This window comes from Podarcis melisellensis (genome assembly GCF_964234715.1).
Source record: "Podarcis melisellensis genome assembly, chromosome: 4".
Classification (NCBI taxonomy): domain Eukaryota; kingdom Metazoa; phylum Chordata; class Lepidosauria; order Squamata; family Lacertidae; genus Podarcis; species Podarcis melisellensis.
Window position 1 is genome coordinate 12,401,237 of NC_138531.1, and position 18,200 is coordinate 12,419,436.

Sequence of the window (18,200 nt, forward strand, 5' to 3'; positions counted from 1 at the left end):
ACTTCCTCTTTGAAGAAAAAGAGTTTGGATTGGATATCCCGCTTTATCACTACCCGAAGGAGTCTCAAAGCGGCTAACAATCTCCTTTCCCTTCCTCTCCCACAACAAACACTCTGTGAGGTGAGAGGGGCTGAGAGACTTCAGAGAGGTGTGACTAGCCCAAGGTCACCCAGCAGCTGCATGTGGAGGAGCGGGGAAGCGAACCCAGTTCACCAGATTACGAGTCTACTGCTCTTAACCACTATACCACACTGGCTCATAAATAGTTTATGGAAGTCTTGTCAGCTTTAAGAAGAACCTACAATAGGCCTTTGCAGGGCTCCTATCTGTCCCAGCATCCTATTCCTCACACTGGCCAGCCAGATGCCTATGGAAGCCCACCAGTGCAGCAAACCACACTTGCTCTTTGCCCTCTAGAAGAAGGTATTCAGTTGTCAGGCTACCTCTGATAACTGGAAGCAGTATTTTGCCATCATGGTTAGCAGTGGTTGATAACCTTAACCATCATGACTTTGTACTGTAAAACCCTTTCAAAGCCATTGTCACTACCTCTCATGGGAACCAATTCCATAGTTTAACCAGGCACAGTGTGAAAAAGTATTTTCTCTGTCTTGAACCTTCTAAAATTCAACTTCACTAGATAGCACCAGCAGGGCCGGCCCAAGACAGTCAGATAACAGGGGTACAAATAATAAAAAAATTATTATCAGTAAAGAGGTTCTGGAACTCACCATGAATGCCTCCCTTGTTCTCTTGCACAGTGGTACCTCGGGTTACATGCGCTTCAGGTTACAGACGCTTCAGGTTACAGACTCTGCTAACCCAGAAATAGTACCTCGGGTTAAGAACTTTGCTTCAGGATGAGAACAGAAATTGTGCGGCGGTGGCATGGCGGGAACGGGAGGCCCCATTAGCTAAAGTGGTGCTTCAGGTTAAGAACAGTTTCAGGTTAAGAGGGACCTCCAGAACGAATTAAGTTCTTAACCCGAGGTACCACTGTAATGGCAATGGCGGCCACCTGAGAGGTGAGTTCCAGCTGGAAAAAAGCCATTATTATTATTATTATTATTATTATTATTATTATTATTATTATTATTATTGCTGCACCTGAGGCAAACCACAAAATGCCCTCCCTGCCAATAAATAAGGGGAGGGAATGAAGGAATGAAGATCTACATCAGGAGTAAGTGAGAAAGTAAAATGAACCGATTCCTCTCAGTCAAACTGGGATTCATAGGCTGTCATGTGGCTGGGGGGGAGGTATCACTCAGAATCATGAAGGGTGGGTGCAGAGCCGTGGAGATCCCAGAAGGCAGAGATCACCATTTCCTCAGGAATAGCGTGCACGAATATGGCAATTTCATTGTTTAGAGTTTGGTGCTGTGGGTTAGGTTTGGGTTGCAAATCTCACATGATTCACTAGCTATTCTCTCCACCGATTTTACATTCTTAAATTGGTAGTGCTCTTTCAAGTGGTAGCTTTGGCTGCCCTACTTTGTTTAGGTATATCAAAACATTGGTTGACCACACCTGTTTAGCAGGGTCATGGTGTCCCATGGAAATGTATTTCATTTGACTATGTGGGTGAATGTTAAAACTGTAGACGAAAAATGGATAAGGTGTGCGTACACAAATGCTGTAATTTATATAAAAATTTGGTTGTGTGATTTTCGTTGAAAATAAACGCCAAGTCAACATGACTGCATTGGGCAACTAGTTGAGAACTATCGCATCTGATGGCTCCCAAACGTTTTATTTGCAAAAGGTGAGATGGGGCGAAAAAGATTTTGGGCACAAATGTAAGAGAGGCGGGACCAAACCTGTAGTTCTCCTGGAGGCCTCAGATTTTCACTACCTCCAAACAAAGTTCTGTAAAATGAGGAAGGTAAACACCTGCCTTCATATTCAATGAAAGATTCATTCATTCAAAGTATTTTTTACCTTTCTCTTCAGTCAGAAAAAGCTCTTAGGGTGGCTTACAGCAGTCAATAATAGGTAAGTACTGGGACGCGGGTGGCGCTGTGGTTTAAACACAGAGCCTAGGACTTGCCGATGAGAAGGTTGGCAGTTCGAATCCCCACGACAGGGTGAGCTCCCGTTGCTCGGTCCCTGCTCCTGCCAACCTAGCAGTTCGAAAGCACGTCAAAGTGCAAGTAGGTAAATAGGTACAGCTCCAGCGGGAAGGTAAACGACGTTTCCGTGTGCTGCTCTGGTTCGCCAGAAGCGGCTTAGTCATGCTGGCCACATGACCTGGAAGCTGTACGCCGGCTCCCTCGGCCAATAAAGCGAGATGAGTGCCACAGCCCCAGAGTCGGCCACGACTGGATCTAATGGTCAGGGGTCCCTTTATCTTTACCTTTACCTGATCTCAGGTTCAGACCTCCAAGTGTCCTATTTTCCTGGGACAGTCCCGGATTTACAGAAGCCATCCCAGTTTCTGATTTGATCTTGGAATGTTCTGCTTTTCCTTAGAACACCCCTAGTTTCACTGGAGAAATGTTAGAGCATATGGAGTTAAACCAAGGAGATAAGTAACAATACAACCTTTAGAAGACACCTGAAGACAGCCCTGGAAAGTTTAAAAAAATGTTTAGCAGTCTTCAAACTTCTCAGATCTGGGACACACCTTCAGTCCAAGCATGGAGATGCATGTCTTAAGTTGTTACTATACTGCATTGATTAAAAAAAACAATATTGGAGGTAGTTTTGCTGCTGCAACCCACCAAAGCTCAGAGGGCCCTACCCACCAGCTGAAGACCCGTCGTATGGGTAGATTACATGTTCTGGGACACACAAAAACAGGGGAGGCAGACATAAATACTCCTCTTCACACTATCTGCTATGTCTTGTAGAGCATACACACACACACACAGTGTATTACATTTTTATTCAGATGGCAAAAACAGAACAGTCCACAAGCAGGTGTCCTCATAGATCATTGCTCACTCAGTATGTAAAAACTCATTTCAAGAAGGAAGGAGCAAGCAGTCAATGTATTGCAGAACAACTGAGCAAAGGGGTTGTTTCATCTCATAGGCAACTGGGCCCAAATATTGTCTCTTGTCAGGTTTTCTTTCTTCATCTCATCTATCAGCAGCAGAGCCAGAGATGACTCAATTCTATGTGCTTTGCTAAGCCAAAATGCAGGTGTCACCAAGTTATTCACCTATGCACAGATCACAAACCAGAGGTTGTCATTGAAACAAACATCTCTGTTTAAATAAAAAAGGGAGACTAACCTCCAGCCAAACCACAGTGGAGGGAAACACAATCAGAACATCAGCCAAAGATTCTACTCGATCCACTGTTTAAAGCTAGTGTTTGCTCATCATTGTTCATTTACTACTTCATATATTCCAAGGCGACTAGAAGAAGCACAAACAAATTCCTATTCCCACCTCAACACCTTGCATTTGAAAGATTGTGGATCTTGACGGCAGTGGGAGAATTATAATTAGGGGTGGTTCGGGGAAGTTGATTCAGTTTGCATTTCAAGGTACTTCCTGAAACAATATGTGAACTGAAACACACCAGTCTTTCGGAGTTCATACATTTCTGAATTTTGTAATGCAGTTCTCCAATCAAGTAATGTGTGCAAATGTGGTTATACTGGGGTAAAGCAGGTATAAAAATGCAGGTACCAGTGAAAATTACTTGCAAAAATACATTGTATTTTGGGAAACAGCTTTACTAAAAAGGATTTTTTTTCATCAAAACTGCATAAACAATGTGTGCATTAGGAGAAAATTGCAGTAAAATGCTGGTGAATTTTCATGACAACTAAAGAAATACACAGTGCTGTGAAAATGTGCCAAACTGAATGTAAGAGAGCAATCTCACAGCAAGATCTTCTGGATGAGCAGATTAGAATCCAGCAGATCTTCAGCTGATTTTGGATGTTCCCAGCACAGCCAGGCTGCATCAGCCTAAGTCCTTCATCTTCAGCTCAGCAATAGATATTTTAGCTCAGCCAGAAATAAACATGTATCTCTCTCATCCTGGCTCAACCAGGAACCAGCCAAGCTAAGCATATCTTAAGATGGGGTAAATCCTGAATTCAGTACTGCTGAATTGAGTTTGGCTCTTGTGCAGGGCCGGCCCATTCATGAGGCAGACTGAAGCAGCCTCCTCAGGTGGTGGAATCCAGAAGTTCCTTTGCGTATGCCCCACCATCACTACCAGAGAAGCGGCTGTGGTAGATTTCAGATCTCACCCAAACCCCAGAGCCATAGTTGTGCGACCTTAGAAAACATGGTACTGGAGGTTTTTTCTAAAATCACTAAGAGAAAATGAGGCAATAAAAGGGGTTGCAGTAGGCCGGAATGAATATAAGGTGAAAGCCTTTGCCTGGTCATAACGGTGGAAGAGTCTTTGGAAAGTATGAAAAATATACTTATGGAGGTAGAGAGATTTGGCCAAGTGGCAGGATTTATACTGAATAAGAAAAAGACTAAAATAATTGTTAAGAATATGGATCTAGATAAGATAGAAAATATACAGCAACAAGTTGGCATAGAGGTGGTGAAAAAGGTGAAATATTTAGGTATTTGGATAACCCCCAAGAATATAGACTTATATCAGAATAATTACATACCAGTGTGGAATGGGATAAAGAAAGATCTGGATGTGTGGGGACGAATGAAATTGTCATTTTGGGGAAGGATTTCAACGATAAAGATGAGCGTGTTGCCAAAACTATTGTTTTTGTATCAAATGATTCCAATAATCGAGGGGACTGGGGTTTTTAAAGAATGGCAAAGAGTGATTTCAGGGTATATCTGGCAGGGAAAGAAGCCAATAATTCAATTTAAGTTACTAACTGATGCAAAAGAAAGAGGAGGCTTTGCCTTGCCAGACTTGAAATTGTACTATGAAGCCTCATGTCTCTGTTGGTTAAAGGAATGGATAAAATTAGAAAATACAGAGTTGCTAGATTTGGAAGGATTTGATAATAGATTTGGATGGCACGCGTATTTATGGGCTGGAAAGAAGAAAATCCACAGAGGTTTTGAAAACCACATTTTCCAAGGATCGTTAATAGAAATATGGGAGAGGTACAAAAACCCACTGGAAGCAAAAACTCCACACTGGTTGTCTCCGTTAGAGGTCATGACTGTTAAAAAAATCAATATGAGAAAGAATTGGATTACATATGGAAATTTGATTACTAAAGAAGGGGGGGGAAATGGAAAATGAAACCTTATGAAGAAGTGAAAGAGTTTGTGTATGATTGGTTGCATTATTTCCAAATAAATGAAATGTTTAAAAAAGATTTTAAAGAATATGGATATGCAAAGAAGGATTCTAAATTTCAAATAGAAATAATAAATAATGAATATAAAATCCTATCCAAAATGTATAAGATATTGTTGGAATGGCATACAAAGGATGAAGAAGTTAAATCAGTCATGATAAAATGGGCCAGAGATATTGGACATAATATACAATTTAATGATTGGATAAAATTATGGAATGAAAGTATTAAATTTACTGCATGTACTGCATTAAAGGAAAATGTTATGAAAATGATATATAGATGGTGTATTACACCAGTAAAACTTGCAAAAATGTACAAAACATGTAAGAAGTGTTGGAAATGTAAAGAAAAAGATGGTACATTTTTTCATATGTGGTGGGAATGTAAGAAAGTGAAAAGCTTCTGGGAGTCGATATATAATGAGTTGAAAAAAATGTTGAAATATACATTTGTTAAGAAACCAGAGGCCTTTCTCTTAGGAATTGTTGGTAATGAAATAAATAGAAAGGACCACAAAATTTCCAATATGCAGTAACAGCGGCAAGAATATTACTGGCCCTGAAATGGAAACAAGAACAAATACCAACATTGGAGGAATGGAGAACGAAGCTGATGGACTATGCAGAACTTGATAAACTGACTGGGAAGATTAGATATCAACGAGATCAAAAATTCATCGAGGACTGGGGAAAATTAGCAGAATACTGGGAATGTATAAGTGATAACGGAATAACGTTAGTGGCATTTAGAGAAGCTCTGTAACAGAATAAGAAATATTGTAAAAAAGTAAAATATAAGAGGGGGGTAGGTATAAAGGCCATACCAAAATTTGGAAATGTGTATTTAAAGAAACTAGAATTTGAATGATTGGCAGAGAAGCCGAAGGACGTCAAAAACCAAAAAGTTTAATATAAATTGTAATGCGGTATGAATGTATGGAAAACTAATAAAATATAATTAAAAATAATAATAATTAAAAAAAAGAAAACAAGGTTTAGGTAGCAGTGTACGTCCAGAGCAGCACCTTCCTATTTTTGTCTCAGGTAGCGAAACAGAGCAGGCCACCCCATTTCTGATGTAACTTTATGCCATCATAACTTACATCAGTTCCTTGTGTATAGAATTGCTCCCCTAGACTGGAAAAAATAAGATGTTGAGAGAAATTGAAACTGACAGATTTGACCATCCCCAATTAGAAATAATGTTTGGGACAAACAGGTATCTTCACCTGAATGGGCAAAACAGGGAAATAAAATACTTGGAAAAGGAACAATAGGTTCCATTACAGCTCCACTGTCCACACCTCCAACAATATTTCCAATTCTGGATTCCGGTTTCCTATACATCTAAGGCTAGCCTTGGATATTAAATATTGTGCATATAAAAGTAAGATGTTAGAAAAGGCTACAACACCAATTTTCTGTATACAGAGAGTCTTTTGTACAGGGACGGAACATTACTGTGTTTTTACTGTATATTCCTTTCGTATTCATGTGCTGTTTGCTGCTTTGGGGGCCTTTGGGCTAAAGAGAGAGAGATATAAATAAACCATAGCACAACATAACATTTAATTATGCAGTAGGAAGCGATATAGTCTAGGAGCTGCTTGACCATAACAGCTGCTGGTTTTTTTACGGTTTTCAGGAACAACCTTATGTGCAATGCTTGGGAGCGGGGAGTGTGTAGGGCCTTAAATGAAACCCACAAGCCCCATTCTCAAATGCCCAGGGTCAGCTTCCACACACTGGAATCTTGGGGAGCTGCCCAAGCCTCAGCAGAGCCCATAACTGATATCTCCTCAGGCGTTCCTTCATCCCAAGCCCAGCACTCTGAGCGCCACTGGCTTCCCCACTAGAACATTTCTCTAGTGCGTTGTGTAGAATTAAAAGTGCATCTAGAGCCAAGCATTCTTCACTAAGTGGAACTCTGGTATGGCTGTTGTGGGCTGCTGCTGCCTCCGTCAGGTAAGCCCACCAGAGCACAGAGATGGAAGAACCCCATCCCCCTGGGAACCTTGCCCAAGGGAGGCTCAAATCTGGAACTGCCCCTGCTAATTCTGCTTAGCTTTAGCCAAATCACGCCCTCCTAGGGCCTTTTAAAAGAGTAGCTAAGGGATCTGTATCAAAGTGAAGGTGACTAGATCCCCTTTGCCCTTCACCCCATAATTCAAGCACTGGTGATGTGATCATATTATTGGGAAAGGAAGATGCAATTAGCGGAGGCATGCTGAATATTTATCTTACTGCACTGATGTGTTTTCTTAGGTATGTCAAGTGATAGTCATTCTATTGTAACAGCCTCTGGCTAGATCAAATAATAAGTATTGTGCTGTAATAATAATTTTACTTTGAAATGACTCCTCTGCGGGAAAAATGATCTAGACGCAATGCCTTGTTTTGGGTTTTTTGTACATTGGTTTGCTGCCCTTAACCACATGAGGGAGCAGGAAAGCTTTGTATTACTTGAAAAGCCTGCAGAAGCCTTCCTTCAGGAAGTGGTTTCTACCACAGAAGTCTTAGTTTCTTTTGCTATTTACTGTATTTATTTTAAAAAAATCATGCTCATACCCAAAGGGTTTGAGGCAGCTTCAACTGCCTAAATTTCCATCTAGGTCACAACAAAGGGGCAGGCACCAGTTCAGAACTAATACTGGGCCTGACTCTGACCAAGGGAGATAAAGCTGGGTGTGGTTCCGCATAACAATGGTATTGTACAGCAAGACTCCATACCGCTCAACAGTCCCGTTTTGTGCCAGAGCACTGGACCAAAAGGGGCTCGGTTTTTGCTCTCATAAAGGTAAAAGGTAAAGGTACCCCTGCCCGTACGGGCCAGTCTTGCCAGACTCTAGGGTTGTGCGTCATCTCACTCTATAGGCCGGGAGCCAGCGCTGTCCGCAGACACTTCCGGGTCATGTGGCCAGCATGACAAGCTGCATCTGGCGAGCCAGCGCAGCACACGGAACGCCGTTTACCTTCCCGCAGGTAAGCAGTCCCTATTTATCTACTTGCACCTGGGGGTGCTTTCGAACTGCTAGGTTGGCAGGCACTGGGACCGAACGACGGGAGCGCCCCGCTGCGGGGATTCGAACCGCTGACCATGCGATCAGCAAGTCCTAGGCGCTGAGGTTTTAACCACAGCGCCACCCGTGTCCCTTTTGCTCTCATGCTCTGGCACAAATCTTCTGGCTCATACCAGAGTGATGGACCAAAAGACCAAAAAATGAGCGTCTTGATTTTGATCTGTGGGATGTTGAAGGGTATGAGACTCCAGACGACTGTGCTGTTTATCAAGTAGGAAGATGGAAGAGATTGCTTTGGGATGCCCATGAAAATATGCCCCATTTTAGTCAAAGGTAATTGTGTGTGTGTGTGTGTGTGCATTTTAGATTATAGAAATCTCTAATAAGTAGGCCCGTTTAAATCAGGGGTGGTAGACCTCCTCCAGCTCCCATCAGTCCAAGCTAGCGCAGCCAACAGTCAGGGATGATGGGAGTTCACGCTGACTGAGAGGGACCATGTGCATCGCTGTCCAGGTGTCTGAACAACTGAAGGGGCATAGGCAGTAAGGTCTTGCCTGATATTCTTGGCTGAAGCTAGGCACAGTGTGCTATTTCATGCATTGTGTAGCATCCCATGAGTTGGGAATGGGCATACAGGTGGGACCAGGGCACTCCGTCAGGAGAGCTTAGCTTTACCATTTCTCTTTCTTGCTGCACTAATCTGTCTGCTTCTCTGCAAATGGTAACCAGACTCAGCTAATCAGCCTTTAAGGTTTTCCAAAGCAGGCTAGTCCTGGTCTTTATGACCAGAAGCAGGCGAGTTGTGAGCGTTGCATGCCATTTCTTGCTGTACATAAATTAAGTGCATAGCCTTTCTCCAAAGGTGTGCTTGTTGCCTCTGAATCAGAACGAACAGGGAGCTTCTGGAAAAACAAAACATAGCCTGCTGGAACAAAATAAAGTGTACTTGGATGTTTGCCTGCCTGATTCTTCCTCTTTATTTCATCTTGGTTTGATGTAAATGTTACTGTTAGTTTTAATGGGGGGGGGGGTTTTGGGGGGGAGGGGAGTCTCTTCAAACAACTCATATTATGAACCCATCTCCCTTTTCCTCTCATCCAACCACTTCACCGAGTGCTGCATTTCACTTTGTGTTTTCAAGCAATACGTCCTTTTCCCAGCAGCAGTCAAATCTTCCCAAAGGACAAATAGATTTTTATTCCTCCCCCCTTTAAACTAGCTTATTGCCTAGAATAGATATCTGAGAAACACATGCACACGGTTCTCTAATCCTTATAATCTATAATCTATAATCCTTTACCACCCACATGCTCCTGTTTTCGAAAGGCAAGCTGCTAATTAGAATGCAGATTACTATAGCTGGAATTTATAGCAGCAGAATGTCAGTGTAACAGCAACTCTTAGCAGAAATGTGAAACCAACCTCTCCTTGAGAACTTCTCTACATGAGATAATTTGCTAATCCTTCCTTAAAGCCTTCCTTCCAATAGCTGGGCCACAATCCAAGAAACGCTCAGCTAGGCATGCTTAAAGTCAATGGAATCAATGGGCTTAATTTAAGCATGTCTAACTCGGTGTTGGATTGGGGCCCTAGCGTACTTCTCAAATATCCAGGGATTCAAGAGGCTTTCTTATTTTAATGAAAAACACCATCCTTTTGTGTTAGCATTTATTACACAGCACCTTTATGCCGAATTGGGCTTAAATGTGCTTTATGAACCTTTGCGCAGCAAAATGCACAGAAAACACTGCTGCAATTGAAGCGGGGATGCAGTCGTTTTTAATAGGAAGAAAAACATTTTTTCTTTCTTTCTGCATGGTGGAGGAAGAGAAAACCTTCCAACTGAGAAATAGAGACAAGGCCCAGGATACCCCAAGGCCTCTCAACTAGAAAAGGTTTAAAGGTAAAGGTAAAGGGACCCCTGACCGTTAGGTCCAGTTGTGGACGACTCTGGGGTTGCGGCGCTCATCTCGCTTTATTGGCCGAGGGAGCCGGCGTACAGCTTCCGGGTCATGTGGCCAGCATGACTAAGCCGCTTCTGGTGAACCAGAGCAGCACACAGAAACACCGTTTACCTTCCCGCTGGAGCGGTACCTATTTATCTACTTGCACTGTGTGCTTTTGAACTGCTAGGTTGGCAGGAGCAGGGACCGAACAACGGGAGCTCATCCTGCCGTGGGGATTCGAACTGCTGACCTTCCGATCAGCAAGCCCTAGGCTCTGTGGTTTAACCCACAGCGCCACCCACATCCCTAGAAAAGGTTTAAGCGTTCATAATTTTTTGTGGGCTGTGGAGTTCTGTTTTAAGTTAGAGGAATTTTAGATAATGGAGTTTTTCTATATTTTCGACTTCAAATGGAATCCTAAAATAAATTAACTTAAGTTCATCGTGCAGCAGTTTCCTGCCCTTCCCTTCCCTCTGCGTCCTGTTCCATCATTACTTTTCATTTAGAGGACAGGCACAAACCCAACTCCTCCACTAGGGGAGAGAGAGAAAGTGGTATGGAATATAGGTGTCGTGGAATCGTCCAGTTGCCGATTTGTGGATGCTGTTGTTACTTACTTTGCAGCTTTAGTTCAATTTTTGTACAATGCATTTCTGACATTTTAAATGTGCAAACTGCCCTGTGACCATCTGGCAAAGAGCAGCATCGAAAAATCTAAATAAACATAAAACATTTGCACAGAGGGCAATCCTGTTGCAAGATCAGCCAGGGTGAGCAGCTTAGCATGCAACTGATCTCTAGCTCAGCCAGCTGATTCTCAGCTCAGCTGGGCTCAGCCAGCATTAAGTCACCAGCCCTGACTCAGCAGACGATAACTCTGGCATAACTTGCTCTTCCTGGCCCGATCCAAAGCCCGTTCACTCAGTCACTTAGCCTGACAACCCAGCAGAGCACTATTTTTAAGGCTTGTTTTCCCTCTGCGTGGTTTAGGCAAAACAGCAGCAGCAGCCCTACTGCTGAATGGCACTTGGATCTGGTCTAACTTTACACCTAACTTAAACCCCCTTCCTTTATGCCAGCACCCCGTGCGTAGGCTTTCTCCCACAATGAGTGAATGCAACGGCACTTGGTTTTTGGTTGCTGTTTTGTTAATGTTGTTCCTGTTGCTTTATAGATTATGAATGCTGCAGTACTTGGTGAATCCTTTTATATGACTTTAGTTGTAACGGTGCTGCTTGGCTTATTTATTTCGTTGTTTTGTTAATACTGTTTTATAGACTGCAATTGTTTTACCGACAATTTGCTAATTATTCCATATGATTTGTGCTATATTTGTGATGTTCTATTTTGTTATTTATTGTTTGTAAGCCGCTTTTCACTTGAATGAAAAGCAGTCTAGAAATATGCAACATATGGGGCAGAGACCAGTGGGGTCAGTTTTGTAGGCTGCCATAAGCACCCCACACTTATTTTAATCTTGCATAGAAAACAAGAAATCCTGAACTTTACTGCTGTTTAATGAGTGGTACTTTCTGCAGGTGTTTTGGACTATGTTCATAGATAGTGTTGGGCCCTCATAATGTGACAGTTAACAATATTGTAATTTGTTGGTTTAATGTGATTTGCTTGCTGTTTCCCACTCCACTGTTTCATTTCCAAAACATGGTAATGCATTACATGAAAAAGCTTATCCATTAGTAACACTAATACTGCGTATGAATATTTAATACAAAATGCCACCGAATAAAATTGCCATTAAATATTTAAATTAGACTCGCATTTTCATATGGATGCAGATGACTCATTTCCCGTAAAAACACCTCCATACACTAATATATCACTCAGACCTTGTCAGTATAAATCAGATGTTTAGTGCAACTTGCTCTGTCAGTGAATGAATATGAAATGCCTCTTCAAATATTAACACTCTGTTTGATGCACATCCCAGCCTAGGCTGAGAACAAAGGAAGGAACATAGTAAGATAAAAAATGAACAGGCCCAAGGATGGTATCTAAGCTGGCCAGATGTCCTCTTTTTAAGCCTCTTTTGATCTACCTGTCCCGTGTCCTTACCTGCCCTCAGTTCTGGTATCTCAAATGCATAGTCAGTGGGGTAAGATATTGTTTGTTACAAATAGGTAACTTGTGATCTAGAAATACTGCAGGAACTGTTAGTTACAATCTTGATTGGGGAAGAACTGAAAGCTAAGAGGCATCGATTGTGATCTGTCTGTGTGAGATGAAAAGGTATGGTGGCATTCATTTGACACAGGTGTCCCATTTGTAACATCTTCCTGGCAATAATGCTAGACTCCTTGTTTCTTCTGTCCGTACCTTTCCAGAACCATTTCTCACTGTGGCTTCAAATTTCAGTCCACAGTCAATTGGACCATGAGCAGAAGGAGTCAGCTTGTTCCACAAAGGCTTGTGCAAGAGTAACTGCAATGCCCTGGAGAAGGCTGCTGCCATAGCAGTTCTTGTCCTTCACTTTACCTGGAACCAGGACTTGGCTACAACACGCTTTCTGGCCACGTTTATAGGACACTCAAGCATGGGAACTCCTCGTTAGATCTGATTCCTAAACTGTTCTAGGACGTGCTTTCTTCACCATCAAACACCCGCGGAACTGACTGACTTGCCACAATGGGACTTATATCCAAGCACAATGGGGGAAACCCACTCAGCACTACAACCCGTCTAAACAAGCAAAAGGACTTTGGGAAGGCTACACCGATACCATGTATTACGAACACTGGACTTATGGATTTTATTGCAGTGACCCTACCACTGCCTTCACTATCCAAGGTATTTGTGTACGTAGATTTTGCTGTGTCTGGGATTTTGGGATTTCTTCGAATTGGGGAGGGAAAATGCACCTTGAAGGCTGGCTGCTTCCTGTCGGGGGAGGTACTGCTTTGGAATGGGACCCAGAGATGTGGTGGGATAATGACCGACTTAAATCTCCCTCATCACCAAGATCCCCTACACCCCATAGGCACAGCCCCTAGGAACGTCAAATTATCAGAGTTACTCATCCCCACTCATTCCCAACAGTTGTCTGCATGGCAAAGCAACTTCTCCTGAAGGTCATGTGCACTATCAATTTGTCTGATTGCTGGTTATTTGCCCACACTCCCTCACACCTCAAACGAGGGGTACCCTTCATCGCCACCCCCCTCACAATGCTTCAATACAGGACGGACTTTCTGCTAAATCATAGCCTCACTTTTTTGAAACCAACCCTGCCGTATGTCTATTTGAGTGGTCAGGCAATAGGCCCTGTGTGCAAGGAGTTCTTGGGACCTGGAGACCATGCAGGATCCAGTACCTGTGCAGAAAAAACAAAACCATTTGTCAACACCTCTGGAGACGGGAAATCAACCTAAACACCTCTTGTACAGCAAACACAAACGAATAACACCATTTAACCCTTCCTCAGCACACCACTTACCTGTGCTAAATCCTTTCAACATACCTTGCAGCTGCGCCTCTTCTGATGTCTCCTGTATAGAAATTTAAGGTATAAATGTAAGAGATTTCTTTTGTTCGGAGTTCCTCCTCCAATGCCTGTAGCATGAGTGGGAACCCTGTTGCCAACAGCTATTTTTTTAATAAAGATCAGGCTTACGTAGCTGCCTTGCTTTCGCTAGAATCTGGTCTGGTCTCTGTCATTTCCCACCAGCAGGAGCTTTCAAATACGCTCCCTCCAGAGGTTCGGACTTCCTACTGGAGTTGGGCCCCTTTAGCTAGGGTGCCTCTCGGCTTCCTAGTTCATTATTATTTATTGAATTTATATACCGCCCTATACCTGGGGTTGTGCTAGTAGCACCTGTGCACACCCTTGCCTGTCCTTAAACTCCCTGGGAAGACAAGTCTAGCCGAATCACTCAGGGCCTTTCCTCTCATGTGACTAATCTTACTTAGTGCATCTGCTTCAATGCTTAGTAGAGATAAGGCATCCAGCCTGCCTTGTTGCTTAGCTGTTCTATTGGGATTTTTAATATTCTTCAACTGAGAAAATGAATGCTCAGCTGAGCAATTTGTGACCATTACAGTCATACCTCATGTTACAGACCCTTCAGGTTACACCTTTTCAGGTTGCGTCCCACAGCGACCCAGAAGTATCGGGAAATGTTACTTCCGGGTTTTGCCACTCGTGCATGCACAGAAGCGCTAAATCGCGCTTCGCGCATGCACACAAGTGCCAAATCGCACAGCGTCCCTGCGCAGATAAGGTGCTTCAGGTTACACTCTTTTCAGGTTGCAAACGGGCCTCCGGAACGGATCCTGTTCGCAACCAGAGGTACCACTGTAACGTTTAAAATCTGGTCATGGTAAATTTATGTGGTGCCCGCCTTCCCTGATGCCCTAAGCAAATAATAATAATAATAATAATAATAATAATAATAATAATAATAATTTATTATTTGTACCCTGCCCAACTGGCTGGGTTTCCCCAGCCACTCTGGGCGGCTTCTTAAAGACCAAAAATAAACTAAGATGTCACACATTAAAAACTTCCCTGAACAGGGCCGCCTTAAGATGTCTTCTGAATGTCAGGTAGTTGTTTATCTCTTTGACATCTGATGGGAGGGCGTTCCACAGGGCAGGTGCCACTACTGAGAAGGCGCTCGGTAGGGCTAATTTTTCTTAATGATTAATCCAGCCTGGCCTAGCTTCTTCATTCTGAGGCATGGCATGTATTGTGGATGGTATTTACCAAACTTTGCAAACATAGGGGTGTATCATTCTATATTTAGAATGTAATTTTTGCATGAATCAGATTCATATCTCTTTCTCCTCAAGTGTCAAATCACCCACAGGACTTTGAAGGCCCATTGCAATATGTTCTCATAAAAGGCCTATTCTGAACCCAGGGAATGAATCATCCCAAAGGATACTTTTAGCACAGCACATCAGGGAAGCTCATAACGCTGTTCAGTCCAAGGCACAGTCAAGATCTGGTCCTGGAGATAGATCAATGACCAACTGCCTGCAGATACCACTGTGAAATGAAAGCATTAATAGCCTGTTTCTATGCCTTGGGCACTCTAAAATACCTGCTAGAGAAAAATGCTTTCATCAGACAAAAAGGTACATCAAATGTCAAGCCAGGGAATTTGCTTTTCTCATAACTGGGGGCATTCCTGGAGAGGACGAACAATCTGTTTTTCATCTTCTGGAAAGTCATCAGTAGAAAATGATATGGCACGAGCACACTATCAATTACCCCACCGGTTTACTTAGCGAGCTTAGTGACCAGGCTAACCATTATGATGCAGAGCACTGTAGTGTACAGAAGACACATGCTTGTGTACCCGAGGCAGCAAATGTTCACCTCTGTTACGTGCAAACTGAGTGCCGGGCCACCTTGAAATTAGCTGCTAGGCATCATGTTAGTTTGTTACTTCGATAATGTTGACGGAAGAAAACAGATTTATAAACAAAGGGTTTTTGCTTTTCGTTCTGAGAGATTTTTAAACCAATTACCCGCCCTGAAAATAGGGGTGGGCCAAAGGTTGATTGGGATCCAGTGGTAGCTCTCTGAGCGATGTGCAGGAATACTGTAGATATTTGTGTGGCAGGGGCTGAGAGCTCAGTTCTGGTCCTGAAAACCAATTTTGCACTTGGCTCCAGCCAGGGGATATCAAGGTTCTAGTACAAAAACAAGGCAGATCCTGCAAGCCTGATTTTATTTCTTTCACATCATTACATTTCTGGTTCCGAAAAGAGGAGAGAGTAGCTAAACAAAACCAAACCAAAGTAGCCCCCAAGCTACATCTATCTGGAGAGCTGGTCCAGATGTTCCCTATCAAAACTATTCGGTGTCCAACTTACTGTATCCCAACCTTAATTAAAATCCTACTAAAAATCTGTACTGGAGGCACTAAATAGCCTGAAAACATGTTGAACTGATAAAAACTACGTATGAGATTTGGTTTGGCTGCCCCTGCAGTCACTTTGTAGTAAGAGGCATCATTCTTCAGTCTCCAAGATGGTAAAATTGTGTGATTGTCATCTGTGACAAATACTTTTTATTGTGGGATTTTGTCTTCTGGCAAATGAATCTCAACATGGAGGGATGGCACCTTGATAGAGATGTACAAAACTCCTAGGAGCTGACTTACCATTTGTCCAAGATACGAAAGGCAAGCCTTAGGATTCTTAATAAATCAGTTATGGTTTCCCTCAGGCGACCACATTTCTCCGAAGGGTTTGTACATCTTAAACCTCAAAGCTCTAGGAATTAGTCCTACTAGTCCATGGGATCATTGCACATTAATTACAGCAGCTGAAGCTTTCATTCTTTAATAATTTCCCACAATATTTTATAGCTATAAGGTGCAGGTCTGGTCAATTACAAAAGTTCTGAAGCAGATTTACTGTATAGAGTATAGCTGGAATCAAGGTTGATTTACCTTGCTGGGTAATGGAGGTGGGATCTACTTTCCAGTTTTATGTAAATGTGAAATTCTACTCTTTGCTACGTTTTAGCAGCTATTGGGGTGATGTAGCATTTTACACAATATAATGTTGTTTTTAAGTGGGAAAAGGCACGTTTTTGCAGTTTTATTTTCCTACCACAACGAAAGCAGCAAGTGCTCCAGACTGGCTTTGGAATTTTAAAACAATTTTTTATACATTGAGACAAAAAATTGCTCCTTTCTGAGGGCCTTTCATATGGGAACATAGGAATAATATTTTAAATGGGATTTGTTGGTTCTATGGTTTTTTTGTTTGGATACAGTCATATCTAAGGCCAAAGAAGGTATCCACTAAACCTGCTTTGAAAACCAATTTGTGGATATGTTGAACTGTGATTAATAATACTGCTGAGGAAGATTTGTATTGAAATATGTCCAGCATGGTGGGGTGGTTTGTTTTTTTAATTATTTGAAGTTGTATTAAATGAATTCATCAATATCATCTACAGCAGTTAATTTAATTATTGGAGGCTTAATAAATTATGGGCTATAATTAGACGTGGATCTAAGCATCGTAAATTGTTCTGAACGCTCTCCAGCACTATATAAATGATAAACAGTAGTTTACTAAGTGGCAAGTTGCCCTGGTTCGCATTAAGCATGTGGCAAGCCAGCGATCTATATTGTTCTGCAAAGTGGAGAGGAGTATTATCACACTTCTGGGCCTACCCAGGGGATCAGCCGAGTGGCAAGAGCAATAGGAAGAGACCTTCTGGATCAGACCATAGGTCTACATAGGCCAACATTTTATCCCCAAGCAGATAGCCTTGGGAACAGGAAACCCACAAGCGAGGTGTGGACTCTTCCACTTGTGGCTCCCAACAACTGGTACTCAGAGGAATGCTGCCTTTCATCCCGGAGGCAGCCCCTGATAGCCTTATGAATTTATTTAATCCTCTATTCAAGCTGCCCAGGTTGGAGGCCATCACAGTTGGTTACAACATGGTGCTGATAATGCCAAGGTTGCAGGTTCGATCCTTGTATGGGACAGCTGCATATTCCTGTATTGCAGGGGGCTGGACTAATGATTATCAGGGTCCCTTCCAACTTTCCAAGTCTACCATGATGTCATGGTAGTCAGTTCCATAGTTTCACATTCTGTGCAAAGAAGTCTATCCTTCATTTGATGGGCTCAGATTCTGCAAAATGGCAGCGGGGGGATATTCACTTTCTCAACACCACATCTAAATTTATACACCTGTATCATGTTTCTTCCCCATCCTTGCTTACCTTTTTTTCCAAATGAAGAAAACCCAGATGTTGTAGCCTTTCCTCCTAGGGGAGCTGCCACCTTCCTTGTTGTGCTCTTGTCACCTGCGGGCCAGACAATGAACACAACCAGCTCACTAAGTTGCTGAATGCATGTCGTGGTAAGCCACCACTTGGGAAAATGGTCCTCTAGATTACTAAGTGACCACATACACAACCTGAGAACAAATAATGTACACAGCCTTGCAAATAAATTCATTTAAAAGGAAACCCGGCTCACCCTT

General features: G+C 42.6%; 1 protein-coding gene across 11 annotated transcripts in view; it reads right to left on the reverse strand.

Annotated features, from left to right (window-relative positions):
- Window positions 1-2,872: 2,872 nt before the first annotated feature.
- Window positions 2,873-18,200, reverse strand: part of HS6ST3 (heparan sulfate 6-O-sulfotransferase 3) — a 214,395-nt gene continuing 199,067 nt past the window's right edge. For 5 of the 11 annotated variants that reach the window (XM_081908230.1, XM_081908226.1, XM_081908232.1 and 2 more), the window contains 4 exons: window positions 17,938-18,021; window positions 15,124-15,227; window positions 13,674-13,725; window positions 2,873-3,166 (listed from right to left, as the gene is read on the reverse strand). The gene's annotated coding sequence lies outside the window, so the exon portion shown is untranslated. The remainder of the gene's footprint in view (window positions 3,167-13,673; window positions 13,726-15,123; window positions 15,228-17,937; window positions 18,022-18,200) is intronic. The other 6 variants (XM_081908236.1, XM_081908233.1, XM_081908234.1 and 3 more) reach the window with 6 other exon arrangements.